Source organism: Muscardinus avellanarius (genome assembly GCF_963383645.1).
Source record: "Muscardinus avellanarius genome assembly, chromosome: 17".
Classification (NCBI taxonomy): Eukaryota; Metazoa; Chordata; class Mammalia; order Rodentia; family Gliridae; genus Muscardinus; species Muscardinus avellanarius.
Window position 1 is genome coordinate 28,359,805 of NC_137803.1, and position 16,610 is coordinate 28,376,414.

Genomic DNA, 16,610 nt, shown 5'->3' on the forward strand with positions numbered 1-16,610 from the left:
TGCAGGGGGAAAAATCTACATAACATATATTTGACAAGGAACTCATATCCAGGGTACACAAAAGACTCCTTCAATTTAAATAAAAAGAAGCAATCCAAATTTTGTTTCCTTTTTAAAAGCAGTGCTGGGATTATGACCCGAGGCCTCACACATGCCAAGTAAACACTTTACCACTAAGCTACATCTTAATCCCTTTAAAAATATTTAAATTTGCCGGGTGTGGTGGTGCATGCTTGTAATCCCCACACTTGGGAGACTGAGATAGGAGGATCACGAAGGTTCGAAGCCAGCCTCAGCTGGTTTAAGAGACTCTGTTTCCAAATAAAATATAAAATAGGTCTGGGAGTATAGCCTGGAGGTAGAAGGCCCCTGAGTTCCATTCCCAGTACCACCAAAACTTTTTTTTTAATTTATTAAATTGAGACAGGGTCTCCTTCTCTGCCCAGGTATTGCTATGTAAATATTTTATCAAAGGAAAAATATAACCAGATATCAATATGCATGTTAAGTTAATAGTATGAGTGTTCAAGTATTTAGGTGAAAGTGAAATAATGTTTACAGTTTTATCTGAAGTGTACCCAAAACAAGATGGATTAATAGTTAGATATGTAATAAAAAAAAACAAGTATAATAAAACCTTAATGGTAGAATCTAGGTGGTAGGCATATGGTTGTGCATTCGAAAATTCCTTCAACTTTGTAGTATGTCTAAAATTTTCATAATAAAATGCTGGGTAATAAACAAGGACTGAATGGTACAGGGTAGTCATGCATTTCTGTGTTTGCTAGTTAGGAGTTATCTGTATGTTCCTCATCATTCACCACACACACAATTTTTTTATTTTTTCCTCACTTTTTTAATATTTCCTACTATGTTGGTGCTTAAAATTCATAAAAATAATCTCTATGAGCTGAGCATGCTGGTACATGCTTGTAATCCTGTTAATTTGGGAGACTAAGGCAGGAGGATCTCAGGTTCAAGACCTGCCTCAGAAACTTGGTGCAGCTCTCAGGAACCTAGAGAGATCTTGTTTCAAAAAAAAAAAAAATAGGGCTGGGTGTGTAGCTCAGAGCTGAAATACCCCTACATTCAATCCCAAGTATAACACACACACACACACACACACACACACACACACACACACACACAATCTCCATGAGATGTTTCTCCTATTAATGCTGAGTAAAAGAAGTTGACAGTTTTCCCTTTCACATGTCCTTAAATGAACTGTTATACATGTTAAGTCTGTACTTCAAGAAAACAAATTGTGTATCAGGTCCCCATTCAAATCGTCTTCCAATGAATTTGTCACCAAGCCTTGCTCTGTCTGAGAGAGCATGTTGTGCAGGCGCCATCTCATTTATTTTGTGCTCATAAATATGGGCATTTTGGTTATTCAGCTCAAAATAAAAGGGATAAACTAGGAAGATAAATTCCATAAACGTATACTTTAAAAACTACCTGTATTGTTCCAAACTTGACTCTATCCTACCAAGGGTCTAAACAACTTCCCATGTTGTCGTCTATTTTCCCTTGGCAGCCTTCATTATCCCTGAATCATTTTAGTTATAAATCTAGGCTGTACATTGCAATCTGTGTACCTGATATCTGATTTACCCCCAGAGACTATGATTTAATTTGTTCAGACTGCATTGAGGGCATCAAATTGTTATAAGTGCCCCACATGATTTTAGTGTGCTGCTAAGATTGAGTGATAATACGTAGACCTTCTCTAGGTTCTTCATCCCATCTAGAAGATGCACCAATAATAAGAACACCTTGATAGACAAATGTTTAATACATCATTGATATTAATTTTACAGTAGTCCCACTTTTGTCTATGTATCTATCTACAGGCATAAGAGAAAAATACTTTTTATGTTCCCTTCTCAGAGGAACATTAGAAGAAAACCAGATGAATTTTCTATTACTTAGAAAAAGTTTATGATAGTAGAACAGGTCTACAGAAACCTCAAGGTCCCCAAATTATTTTTTGATAATGGGAATGAAACCCAGGGGCATTTTACCTCAGAGCTACTCCCCAGCCCTACTTTTTAGTCTTTTATTTTGAAACAGGGTCTCACTAAGTTGCTGAGGTTGGCTGGCCACAAACCTGCAATCCTTTGGTCTAGCCTCTTAGGTACTGGGATCACAGGCCTGTACCACCGCACCCAGCCACAGTCCCCACAATCTAACATCTTTATTCATTCTTCCTAGTAGACATTGGTTTCATGCCCCACCCCACTCCCACTATCTTTCCTGAGTGTATATAGGATTGACTCAATGGAGATTAATAGGGTAATATTTTTAAGAGAGATCTTTCTTTAATAAGCTATATAAATTACAAGAGACATAAGAAAGCCCTTGGGAGATACTAATTAATTCTCAGAACTCCTAAGAGGCTTCCTTCCTTTAGCATTAAGTAACAAGGAAGAAGAACTCTTGGCAACAACAGATGGGTGCTCCATCTTCTGGAACAGAACTTTTTATTCTTAGCTCTTGATAAGCCAAGGCTAATTGGCTCTTGCAGTTACTCCAGAACCAAACTGAATTGGGATATTATCCTCAAATATCCAAAGCTCAAAAACTGATTCTAGAAATAAAAGAAACATTTTCTTTAAAAATTAGACTTTTCTTTAAAACCATATGTTTAAAACTAATGTTTTATACTACCACTTTTATCTTAAAATTTTCTGTTACCTGTATACAAAATAAAACTCAAATTCTTACCTGTTATTCAAGTTCCTTTGTAATTCAGGTGCAATTTACATTTGCCATCTCACATAGGAACTCTTCTTCTGTTGGTCACCTGTTCCTGACCTTCTTGCCTTTGCTTATCCACCTAGAAGGCCGGCCTGCCTGCCTGCCTGCCTGCCTGCCTGCCTGCCTTCCTTCCTTCCTTCCTTCCTTCCTTCCTTCCTTCCTTCCTTCCTTCTCACCTAAGTTCCACCAAATTCTCAAGATTCAGTTCAAGTCTTCTCCTGGCCCTGGTTTTCCAAACCCTCAGATTCCTCCCTTCTCTAAATTCTGTAAGGGCACTTGGTTTTATGAACCAGTCACTTGGTCCTTGTCATTTGCTGTCTTGGGGTTTTATGGCTGTTTCCTATGCTCCTGGGAGACTCTAAAGTTTTAAATCCCTTTTAGAGCAGAAACAAGTAGTCCCTGTTCTACATTGGCTCCTCTTGGTTCAATAAATGCAGCTGTCTTGTAAGAGTTTTTTTTTTTAATATAGATAACTTGGATCCCTTAAATATTCCAAACTTGTACAGAGGTTTGTATCAATCTCCCTGAATTGGGGAAAATTCAATAGACAAAAATGCAGGCAGACCAGCTAATCTTCTTCCCCAGTCATGATCTATTCATTATCACCACTCTCCCCTTCAGTCTCAATCTCTCCTCTAATTACACTTAAAGATGCTTCTTGACTTTCAAACTTCCATGTTACATAGCTTGGCTCCAGATGCAGAATAGTTTGGCTCTGCCATGTGACTGACAGGTGTTTACACAGAGCCACTGGGCTTAAGAATAAATGGACTGACCACAGTCTTCCTTGAATTCTTCCTTCTCCCCAGTCTTCCTTTCTTTCCCCTGTCACTTTCAATTTCTTTTCTTTTAGTTCTTTGCAGATTTTTTTTGTACATTGGAACCGAGCTTCTGCATCATAGAGGGCCACCTTTATCTTGACTTTATACTGGATCAAGTGCTTGTTGTTCTGCATTTTATTTTGTTGAACAGTGATTATATTTCTTTTGTTTTCTATCAAAAATGTGTCTTTTCTTTAAAGCCATATTTGTAGTTGGGGCAGATCAAGATACAAGCAAGGGAGGGAGGGACGGGGAGGGAGAGAAACAAGATTTTTCCATCCAAAAGACAACTAAGATTAGTTATCTGTGGAGATCCATTATTTATATTAGTCTTTTACCTATCTAAATTGTATTGTTTGCTTTTATTGTTGTTAATTTTTAGGATTTCTAGTTGGAATTAATATACCTTCGGATATAGCATTTGGAAATATTTTATCCCATTCTATCAGTAACTTTTAACTCTGTTCACATTGTCTTTGGTTATACAATATTTTTTTATTTTTTAGGGAGTTTGTTTTTAGAAGGGTAACTTCTGTTGCCTGTGCCATTGAAATCATATCCAAGAAATCACTCCTAATTTCAATGTTGTGAGGTTTATGACCCAGATTTTCTTCTAAAAGTTTATAGTCTTAAGATTTATATTTAGGTCTTTTATCTATTTTGAGTTAATATTTGTATATGGGATTAGGTAAGGGTCCAATTTTATTCTTTTTCATGTAATTTTAATTTTTCTACAATATTTAGTTAAAAGATTATTATTTCCTCCACCAAATGTTTGTGGAAACCTTGTCAAATATAACTTGACAATATATGGAAGAATTTAGCTCTAGGCTTTTATTTAGCCCCAATAGTTTATTTATCTGCCTTTAGAACAGTACTACACTGTTTCAATTATTGTAGCTTTATATGGTTTGAAATCAGAAAATATACATCTTCTAACTCTGTTCTTTTTCGAGATCTTTTTGGGTATCTAGAATCCATATTCCATATTAGGATAGATTTTTTTCTGAAAAATAAATATATAAATATATGATAGTTTCACCTAAAAAAAAAAAAGAAAAAATATTCTCTGGTAAGAAAGAAAGCAAAAAGAAATATTGAAATGTTATCTTTATGTTATCAAAAGCTTGGTATCAGACAAATGAAACTGTTATGTGAGATTATCATTTTTAATTTTGGATAAATTGCTATAATAGTAGATGTCAACCACTAAGCAAAGCATGGGAAGGAGGGATGGGGAGGGAATAGGGTGGGGATCAGGTGGGGGTTGACTGGCGATGTGTGCATGTATGTCTACAAAAGTTTTCTTTGTATCCCACTATGATGTATGAATACAGTGCACCAATAAAAAATAAAAAAAATAAAAAAATAAAAGTTAATAAAAAATTAAATAACAAAACTCAGTCAGTGGCATTTGTTATTATCTTACCTAATGTGGTTCAAGAGGAAGTTTCCTTTCTTGATTTGGTTGACAATCTTGACATCTTCTAAGCTCTCCATAGAATCCACTCCAGCCAGCCAGCCAACAAAGGAAAAGAGAGACCACAGAGAACTATTTTTTATTAACTGCCTTAGCCTGCACATGGAATTTGCATTGTGCTGACCAGAACTCAAGTACAGGATCCCACTTAACTATAGGGAACTCATAAATGTAGACATCTTGCATACCTAGCAAGGATCCAACTGGATCCTGCTGAATACTAATAACGGCTGCCATGTCATATCACTTATATCTCTTTTTTTCTATAAGAGGTTTTTTATGGAGTACACTAACTGCTTATTCTAATTTTTACCAGTGCTCTGAGGGCCTGGGGCATACCTGTCATCTAAGATTCTTTCTGTTGAGGGCTTAGTCTAGTTCTGCCATTTCTTAAAACTTATTAACGAGTTTTAAGTTTAAGTAGAGGGCTTAGTCTTGTTCTGCCATTTCTTAAAACTTCTTGTTTTCTTTTCCTTTTCAACCAATCTATTCCTGGAGTACATCTACAAATAACTTTTTCAAAAAGGATATATGTGCCAGGCGTGGTGGTGCACGATTGTAAACCCCACACTTGGGAGGTGGAGACAGGAGGATCACGCAGGTTCAAAGCCAGCTGCGTTGGCTTAAGAGACCCTGTTTCCAAATAAAAAAGTATAAAAATGGTTCTGGGAGTGTATCGCAGAGGTAGAAGGGTTTCCAGGAACCCCAGTACCACCAAAATATAAAAAATAAAAATAAAAAGGATATATGTATGCATGTAATTGTCAACATGATTTACATTATGATGTACGACTATAATGCACCAATAAAAGCAAAATCAATCAATAAATATTAGTGGAATAATTTTTTAAATATAGGTTTCTTGAAGGCACGACCTTTATCATATTTACTATTGTATCACTATGCCTATGACAATGCTGCTATAGGTACTATAAATATTTGCTGATTAAATAAAAACTTTCTAAGACTTTCACATGTTTAAAAATTATTTCAAAATTGAACTTTTGCTTAGCAAAAGTTACTTTTGCATTTGTTTAATAAAATCTTCATTTGAGCTGGGTGCCATGATGCATACTTGTAATCCCAGAATTTGGGAGGCTGAAACAGGAGGATCACAGGTTTGCAGCCAGCCTCAGCTACTTAGTGAGGCATTCCACAACTTAGTGAGACCATGTTTCGAGAATGTTTTCAAAAAAGAAAAGATAGGGGAAGGGCTGTAACTTTCAAGGGTAGCTACAACCATACAGTCATAAAACTCCATACAGTTTTCCAAACTGGTTGTAGTTTGCTCCTGGGTTCTACCCCTAGTGCCACAAAAAAAAAAAAAGAAAATTTTTATTTGTTTCTCACCATTACTAGTTTGGCTATAGAATTTTAGAATCAAAATTATTTTACTTCAAAATGTTGAAGTAAGTGTGCCATTTTTCTCTTACTTTTGGTGCTAGTTGTTGGTTTCTTACTTTTCTCTTTCTCTCTCTCTCTTCTATTTGTTTATATATGCATTTATTTATATTTTGGCAGTGTTAAGGATCAAACCCATGGCCTCATGCATGCTAAGTAAGTACTTTACCTCTGAGCAAGCCGCAGCCCTTTTAAGTTCTTTATAGACATTTTCCTCTCATGCAGCTTTTAGAATCTTCCCTTTAATAAGATGCTTTAAAGTTTCGTGATGATGGGTGCTGGTAATGTTTTTTTTTTTTCAAATTTCATTTTTTAAAAAAGTTTTCTTGATGTATTGTAGTTATACATCTTAAAGGGATAAAAGATAGTGGAGACATACATACACACATCACCCAATTAGCCCTTATCCAATTCCCACCCCATTCCCTCCCCCTCCCTTCTATTCAGGTTTGGCTTAGTGATTGACATTGATATGTTTGTTAACGAACATCCTGCGCATTAGAGAACTTCCCTCCTCCCCCTTCCCATCCCCAGCTAGGCCACCTTATTGGCTCATCTATAGTATCTCCTTCTTCATCTAGAGTTCATGCTATGACCCACTTTCTCTCTAGGTTCTTCATATTTGGGAGAGCATTCGATTTCTTATTTTTTGTGACTGACTAATCTCACTTAGCATAATGTCCTCCAGTTCTATCCATTTCCCTGTAAATGATGTAATTGTGTTTTTCTTTATGGCTCAGTAAAATTCCATTGTGTACATATCCCAAATTTTTGTAATCCAATCATCTGTTGATGGACACCTTGGCTGGTTCCATAGTTTGACAATGGTGAATTGTGCAGCTATGAACATAGATACACATGCATTAGTTTGGTAATTTGGTTTCCATTCTTTGGGGTAGATACCCAGAAGTGGTATTGTTGGATCATATAGTTTGTTACCATTCTTCTGAGGATCCTCCATACAATTTTCCAAAGTGTTTGCACTAATTTGCCATCCCACCAACAGTGTATTAGAGTTCCCACTTCTTCACATCCTTGCCAGCATTTTTTGTTGTTTGTGTTTTGAATGATTGCCATTCTAGTTGAAGTTAGGTGAAATTTCAGGGCAGTTTTGATTTGCATCTCTGATTGCTAATGATGTTGAGCATTTTTTCATGCATTTATTGGCCATTTAAATTTCTTCTTTCATGAAGTGTCTATTTAGTTCTCTTGCCCATTTTTTGATTGGGTTCTTTTCTTAGTGCTGCGTTTCTTGAGTTCTCTGTATATTCTAGATATTAATCCTCTATCGAAGAAGTAGTTGGCAAAACTCTTCTCCCATTCTGTTGGCTCTCGGTTGAGGTTCTTGATAGTTTCCTTTGCTGTACAGAAGTTCTTCCGTTTAATGCAATCCCACATATTGATCCATCTTTTAGTTTCTCGTGCCCTTGGGGTCTTGAGAAAATTTTTATCTGTGTCTGTGTGTTGCAGTGTTGGACCTATGCCCTCTTCAAGGAGCCTCAAGGTCTCTGGTCTAATTGCCAAGTCTTTGATCCATCTTGAATTGACTCTTGCAGGGTGAAAAAGTGGGATTTATTTCCATTTTTCTACATATGGTTAACCAGTTTTGCCAACACCATTTGTTAAACAGGCTATTTTTTTTTTCCCAGTGTGTGTTTTTGGCCACTTTGTCAAAAATCAATTGGCTGTAAGTGTGTAGATTTGTTTCTGAGTCTTCTGCTTCACTGGTCTATGTATCTGTTTTTGTGTCAATACCATGCTGTTTTTATTACTATGGCTTTATAGTATACTTTAAAGTCAGGTATTGTGTTTCCTCCTACATGATTTTTGTTGCTGAGAAACAAAAACTTTTTTGTACTTTGGCTATTCTGGGTTTTTTGTTGTTCCAAATGATTTTAAGGACTGATTTTTCTATATCTCTGAGGAATAACCTTGGTAATTTAATGGGTATTGCACTGAATCTGTAGACCACTTTTGGAAGTATGGCCATTTTGATGATATTTATTCTGCCTATCCATGAACATGGAAGATCTTTCCATCTTCTAAGATCTTCTTTGATTTCTTTTTTCAATGTTTTATAATTTTCTTTATAGAGGTCTTCGTTTACCTCATTGGTTGTTTATTCCTAAGTATTTTTTTTTAATATCCTGAGTGGATGTGTTTTCTGGATTTCTTTATCAGTATACTTATGATTGGTATACAGAAAAGCTTCTGATTTTTTATATTGATTTTGTGTCCAGACACTTAACTGGATTTGTTAATCAGTTCTATAACCCCTTTGGTTGAGTTTGTTGGGTCTTCTAAAGTATAGTGTCATATTGTGTGCAAAAAGTGAAAGTTTGAGTTCTTCTTTTCTTATTTGTACTCCTTTGATTTCCTTTTCTTGCCTTATTGCTCTGGCTGGAGTCTCAAGTACTATATTGAAAAGAAATGGTGATAATGGACATCCTTGTCTTGTTCCTGTTTTTAGGGGAATTTCAATGTTTTTCCCCATTTAATATGATATTGGCTACAGTCCTATTGTAGATTGCCTTTATGTTGTTGGAGTATGTTCTTTTTATTTCGATTCTTTGCAGTGCTTTTAGATGAGATGTATGTTGGGTTTTGTCAAGTGCTTTTTCAGCATCTATTGAAATGATCATATGATTTCTGCGTTTGGTTCCGTTTATGTGATGAATTACATACACTGATTTTTTTTTTTTTTGTGGTACTAGGGGTGGAACCCAGAGGCTTTCTACCTCTGGGCTATACTCCCAGACCTTTTTTATATTTTATTTGGAAACAGGGTCTCACTAAGTTGCTGAAAGCCTCACTAAGTAGCCGAGGATGGCTTTGATCCTGTACAATCCTCCTGTCTCCGCCTCCCAAGCGCGGGGATTACAAGCGTGTGCCACCACGCCCGGCTCATAGACTGATTTTTGTATGTTGAATCAGCCTTACATCCCTTGGATGAACCCTACCTGGCCCTGGTGTATGATATTCTTGATGTGTTTTTTTTTTTTTTTTTGGTGGTACTGGGGTTCCTGGAAGCCCTTCTATCTCCGGACTACACTCCCAGACCTATTTTTACATTTTTATTTGGAAACAGGGTCTCTTAAGCCAGCCCACGAGGCTGGCTTCGAACCTGCGCGATCCTCCTGTCTCTGCCTCCCAAGCGCGGGGATTACAAGCGTGCGCCACCACGCCCGGCCTTGATGTGGTTTTGAATGTGTGTTACTAGTATTTTGTTTAGCAGTTTTGCATCCAAGTTCATCAAAGATATATGCCTGTAGTTTTCCTTCCTTGAGCTGTCTTTAGGTAATGAGTTTTGTAAAAATCAGTTAACCTACTTAGCACCTATGAGATCTTTTCATTGTGAACACTCTTACTTCTTTGATTTCATCAAGTTTTTAGTTTTTTATTATTTTTTCCTGGCCCACATTCCTGTCCCTATAAAACTTCCATTTTTTTTCCTCTTTTCTGTCTCTGTTTTGTTCTATATTCTGGGTGATCTCTTTAACTTTCAATGGACCTTTTTAGAGGGTTATAAAGATTTTAAGAATTTTTTTTGTTCCTTGTGTATAAAACATTTTGTGTGAATGCCTCTCAAATAATTTTTTAAATTACTAGTTAGATTTTTTTTCTAATTATCTCTGCCCCTTCTGAGGCTAGTTTTACTGATTTGTCATCTTCGTCTGTCTTTTTCATGTTGCTGGTTTTCATCATATGTTCTGATTGTCTGTGTATACTTAATAAAAATGAACTTAAATGAAGAGTTATATAATAGGTGTGGGGAGAAATATATAACTGGAAACTAAGAATGTGTGAAGGTGTGGAACCCACAGTTTAAGCTGTAGATGGAATTAGTAGGAGATTAGTAGTGAAGAAACTCAGTAGTGAAGAAACAGTCTTCCAAGTGCTAGAATACAAGCAGTCCTCTGCAGAGCAACAGACTCACACTAAGAGCCTTGGCACCTCAGATTCATCCCATGAGGAAATTCCTTTCAGTCTCACCCAGGGAAAGTGCAGACTGCTCTCTTGTCCAAGGGGGTTGAGAGTCAGTGCAGGGAAGGCTGACTAGTTCATATATAGATCATCAGTCCATCCACCTGTTTTCAGCTCCACTTTCCTTCTGCATCTCTATTGCATTGCTCATTCTGAATCAGAAGCTTTTGTAAAATTCTTTAGGACAATGAGTTCTACTTCACTGCAAGCACTCCATAATTCATTCTGGGTATTAGCTTTGTTCACTACATCCATCAATATGCTTACTTCTATTTGTGTCTTCCAGAGATTGTTGAAAGTACTTCTGTTCCTCCGTATTTCACTATTACAAATGTATTTCATTTTTAAAAAATCTTTTATAACTTGATGGAGTCTCAGGAAATGGTGAAGAGATTTGTGCGCCATCTTGAACTGGAAGACAATCACATATATTTAAAAACCGACAGATGTTCTAATGATCAGCCACATTTGGGAGACATTGTCCTAAACTATCTTTTGTTCTCATGTTCCCTTTATTTTAAGCAATGGGCATTTATTGCTTTGTAACTCCTTTGTAACTGTGACTTGTTTTTCTTAGTAGTTGATCCTTTTCTTCCAAGCAAGAACAAGTCTGATGATTTGTACTTAGCCTACCACACCTCACCCAAACCCTTGCAAGATATAGCATACACCTTAAAAGATCAATAAATTCTTGTCGGGTAAGAGAATGAGTGAGTGAAGGAATACTATACATTTCAGCAAATAATTTCTTTAGTTTTTTTTTCATTATGATTTTATACTTAGGTGATATTTTTAAAATAAAATTAGTCAGCCCTATATTGCCATTTGGTATTAATACCCTTTTAAAATAGATACAATGAATCATTTTTATTTTTTAAAGAAATTTTCCAAGAGACCTATTTCCAGAAACACTTCATAATGCACGAGCTTTCAGCTTGCAAATGATTTCACTTGAGTCTAGTACCAGAAATAGCTTGTATGAGTCCATAGCATGAATGAGGCTCTTCTTGTGGGATTTTCCTATTTTAGTCCAATGCTGACCTCAAATAGAACCCATTTGGGTAAATTCTGCAGCCATAAACCCATTTAAACTCAAGTTTGCTATTGTAAGAAACAAGATTAAAAGCAAACATACCTCAGTCATCATTGATTCACATCTCAGACATAGACAATAAAATAAATATACCCATGAAAATATATTATCAGGATAAAAATATTAAAACCATAATCCATTTTTGTCAGTCCTCAAAGTGAGTCTAAATTTTTAATAAATAACATGCATCATCCCTATCTTCATGGACTATTTTTTAATGATTGCAGAAATAGAGATGCCAAGATTTAAAAATAAGAAAAGGAAGTAAGCAAAGTCAACAAATTTATATTGACGAATTATTCTAAGATCTGACTTAGGAAAAAAAATTACCACATACCTGATATTTTTATCATTGAGTTGGTGAAAGGTTTTAGTCAGTTTAAATAGTAACTATTTTCTTCAATCAACAACTCTTCTTTTTTTGTGTGTGGTATGTGGATTGAACCCAGGGGGCTTTACCTATGAGCTACAGCCTCAGCCCTACTTTATTTTTTATTTTAAAACAGGGTTTCACTAAGTTGCTGAGGGTATTGTTAAGTTGCTGAGGCTAACCTTGAACCTGTGATCTTTCTGTCTCAACCTTCTAAGTACTTGGATTACAGGCATATTCCACCATGCTCAACAACTGTTTTCACATTTTACAGATGATTTGGGTTTTATGTATAGCATTTAGGTCAGAAAGGACCATGGATATATGATCAGTACAATCTAGAATGTAGGAAATCCTACAGGATGAATGGCCTAGTTTTCTCAGCAAATAACTCATCTTATTTATTTATTTATTTATTTATTTATTTATTTATTTATTGGTACTGGGGATTGAACTCAGGGGCATTCCACATCCAAGCTACACCCTCAGTCCTGTTGTTTAGTCTTTATCTTGAAACATGGTCTAAATTGCGGAGGGCATAAGTAGCTGAGGCTGGCTGCAAATCTGCGATCTTCCTTGTCTCAGCTTCCCAAGTACTGGATTACAAGTGTGTGTCACCAAGCCTAGCTACTCATTTGGTTTTAGAAGTAGTACTCTGACTGTTTTGGGGAGAATAAACTATGAGGATTAACTGATCTAGGCCTGGCTTCACCATGCTGATTCGGTTTTTTGTGTGTGTGTCGGGGGAAAGTACTAGGGAGTGAACCCAGAAGTATTCTACCTTCAAGTTATACCCCTTTTTTATTTTTTATTTCTTTTAATATTTATTTATTTATTTATTTATTTATTTATTTTGCAGGTCTGGAGATGGAAACCAGGGGCCCTATTTTTTATTCTTTATTTTTAAACAGGGTCTTACTGAGTTGGAAAGGGCCTCACTAAGTAGCTGAGGCTGTCGGCAAACCACAATCCTCCATTCTCAGCCTCCTGAATGCTGGTATTACAGACGCGCACCACCATGCCCAGCTTATTTTTTGTTTTGAAACAAGTCTCACTAAGTTGCGGAGGGCCTTGCTAAGTTGCTAAGACTGGCTTCAAACTTGTGATCCTCCTGTCTCAGCTGCCAAAGCACTGGAATTTTATGTATGTGCCACATCATTCTATTGGCCAAAACATGTCATATAGCTGAACCTAAAGTTAAAAATTTGCAAAATCCTAAGTAAAAGACACTGACACTGGAAAGGGCAAAAAATTCAATAATGTAATCTTTTGTAATGTCTAAGGATTAAGTACTGGAGCATTTTAACTCTAAAAGGTCAAGTTTGAAACCTATATCTACCATATTCCCACATAAATTAGGGGCCAGACATAAATAATATCCTATGCATAATTTTAACAGTTGATCTCTCTTGCCTAAAGAAAAAAATTGGTTATTGAAGGCACCAACTCATTGATTCCTGTCAAAAAAAGGACACTATTAATTCCATAGTAGTAACTAGAAAGTCAGTGGCAAGATGGTCTAACATGGCAAATTGTGCCATCTACCAGCCAAAAGAGAAAAAAAAAAAACCTAAACCCTAAAACACTTTGAAAAAGAAGAGAATGATATACATATGGATATATGTATCCAAATTTGAAAGAACAAAGTTTCATCCCCAACAGAAGAGTCTGATAGGACAACTAACAGGAATGCATACAACCTTATTAGACAGTCACTGGCATCTCAGCCTAAGCAGCAAGTTCTAATTTTAAAGAAACACCACCAGTAAAAATTGATTGATGCAGAATATGCATTTTTACCTAGCTTTCTGTTTAGGAATAAATTCTGTTTTCATTGTGACAACTATTTTATAAATATATAGTAAGATATCCAGGCTTCTGAATAACTAAGGGCATCAGAGGAAGATTCCTTTTCAAATAATATAATTTGCTGTTATCAGCTTAAGCTAAAAGCCTGGATTAAAAAAAAATGAATTAGCATAGTGCTAGTACTTGTATGCTGTCTTCTATTTTTTTTTTTCTTTTTTGGTGGTACTGGGGTTCCTGGAAGCCCTTCTACCTCGGGGCTACACTCCCAGACCTATTTTTACATTTTCATTTTGGAAACAGGGTCTTCTAAGCCAGCGCACGGCTGGCTTCGAACCTGCGCGATCCCCCTGTCTCCGCCTCCCAAGCGCGGGGATTACAAGCGTGCGCCACCACGCCCGGCTGCTGTCTTCTATTTTAAACTACTTTTGCTAGATCTAGAGATTTCTTTTGGCGCTCAAGGGACCTCAGAGATGGTAATCATCTAATTTTATAGATGAAGTAACAGAGGCCCAACGAGGTTAACCTGATTCTTTCAACAATAAAAGAATCAGTTCATGTGACTTGTAACTATTGGCAGCAGGAATGGGAGGCTCTACTCTGACCTCTGCTCCATTCATGCCATAATCTCTAGTCGTCTCCTATTTTAGTCTATTTTTGGCTGCTGTAACAAAATACTTGAGGCTGGGTAATTTCTAAAGAAAAGAGGTTTTTAAACTCAGGGTTCTGTAAGTCCAAGGACATGATACTGCCATTGACTTGGCTTCTGTTGATGGCCTCTTAGTAGAAGTAAAAGAATAAGCAGGCAGATGCAGAAGAGAAGCAAGAGAGAATTAAGGAAATTTGAATTCACTCTATAACAACACGATCTTATGATAACTAACCTGTTCACTTGGAACTGATAATACCTTCATGAGGATGAAGTCCCATGACCTAATTGCCATGTAAAGATCCCACAACCTTTTTTATACTGTTAGACTGGGCACTAAGCCTCCATATGAGTTTTGGTGGAGACAAACCATAGCATCCTCTTTTAACTATGTTCCCCTAGTAAGAACTGTGATTCACTGTGCAACAAAGTCTTGTAACAGTTCCCCTACACACCCTTCCTTTTATTCAGCTTAATGTAGAAAGCTTAGAGTGGACATTCTTCTATTTGGAAATAACTTTTCTTCACTCTTATGGACGGAATGCTGTGCACCTGAAAAAAGTGATACGTTGAAATCCTACCTCAAATGCTATGGTTTAGCCGGGCGTGGTGGCGCACGCTTGTAATCCCCATGCTTGGGAGACAGAGACAGAAGGATTGCACAAGTTCAAAGCCAGCTGCCCTGGCTTAAGAGACCCCGTTTCCAAATATAAAAAAATATAAAATAGGTCTGGGAGTTTAGCCTGGAGGTAGAAGGGCTTCCAGGAACCCCAGTACCACCATAAAAAAATGTTATGGTTTTACAAGGTTCAGTCTTTGTATGTGGGAGTGGGTAAGGGAAGTTATTAAGGATTGAACCCAAAGAGGTTCTATCACTGAGCTACACCCTCAGCACCTTAAATACTTTTAAAGCAGGGACTTGCTAAGTTGTTTAGGCTGGTCTCAAACCTTCAATCATCCTGTCTAGCCTCCCAAGTACTGGATTAGAGCGTGTGCCACCATGACTGGCTACAAGGTTCAGTCTTTAGGAGATAATTAGGTTTATATAATGATATAGGGTGGAGTCTTCATGAATAGAATTCATGTCTATACAAGAGCCCAAGAGAGCATTCTTTTTTTTTTTTTGTGGTACTGGGGATGGAACACAGGGGCCTTCTACCTCCGGGCTACACTCCCAGACCTATTTTATATTTTATTTGGAAACAGGGTCTCTTAAGCTAGCTGAGGCTGGCTTCAAACCTGCCATGACCCTCCAGAGAGCGTTCTTCTGTTTCCAGAAGAAGAGACAATGTGAGGACACAATGAGGAAACTAGAGATCTGCAACTAAGAGCCTTTATCAAAGCTGGCATTCTCTGGGCGTGGTGGCGCATGCTTGTAATTCCAGCATTTGGGAGTCCGAGTCAGGAGGACTGCATAGGTTCAAAGACAGCCTCAGTTACTTAGTGAGGCTCTCAGCAACTTAGTGAGACCCTGTTTACAAATAAAGTATAAAATAGGTCTGGGAGTATAGCCCTATTCTGATTTTAGATTTCCAGCCTCCAGAACTGTGAGGAATCAATTTCTGTTGTTTCTAAGCCACCCAATCTATAGCATTTTGTTACAGTATCACCAGCATCTGGAGTTACATGGGCCTTGAAGAACTGAAGGATTTGTTAGTATCCTGCTTTTTTTATTTATTCCCTTCATTTTATTTTCATGTGCCTTTCACTATCCGACTTGCACTTAGGGCCAGATTTTTGAGACAGTGTTTACGGACATCTGTGGGAAACAATACATCTTTTCCTTGTAGGCACTAACTAGTGGGCTATTTAAGCTTAGTTGCTTCTTTAGAGTTTAACTAATTGTTCCTTTTTTGTGTTCATTCTTTCTTCCAGCCTATCAACACAGGTTTCCCAGGCTTTTTCTGGGCCTGGTACCTTTCCTCTCTCCTCTATTTTAGGAGACCTTGAGAATCACCTTCAGGAAGTGATCACTTGGCATACTTGCTCTTAATTTAACATAGTCTAAATTTAACATAGTCTAACTCAGTCTCTTATAGATGCTATCAAAGACAAAGCCAGATGTTAAAGTGATAGGATGATTATTAATCAGCAATATATTACGTCACTAAGAAAGAGGGCCCAGTCTTAAATGAACTCAACTTGGATTAGTACAGAGGTAACAGAGGGCTTTAAGGGGATAATGAGGAAGGGTGACAAGCAAGGGCTCAGAGAGTCAGGGAAGTGAACACTGACAAAGCACT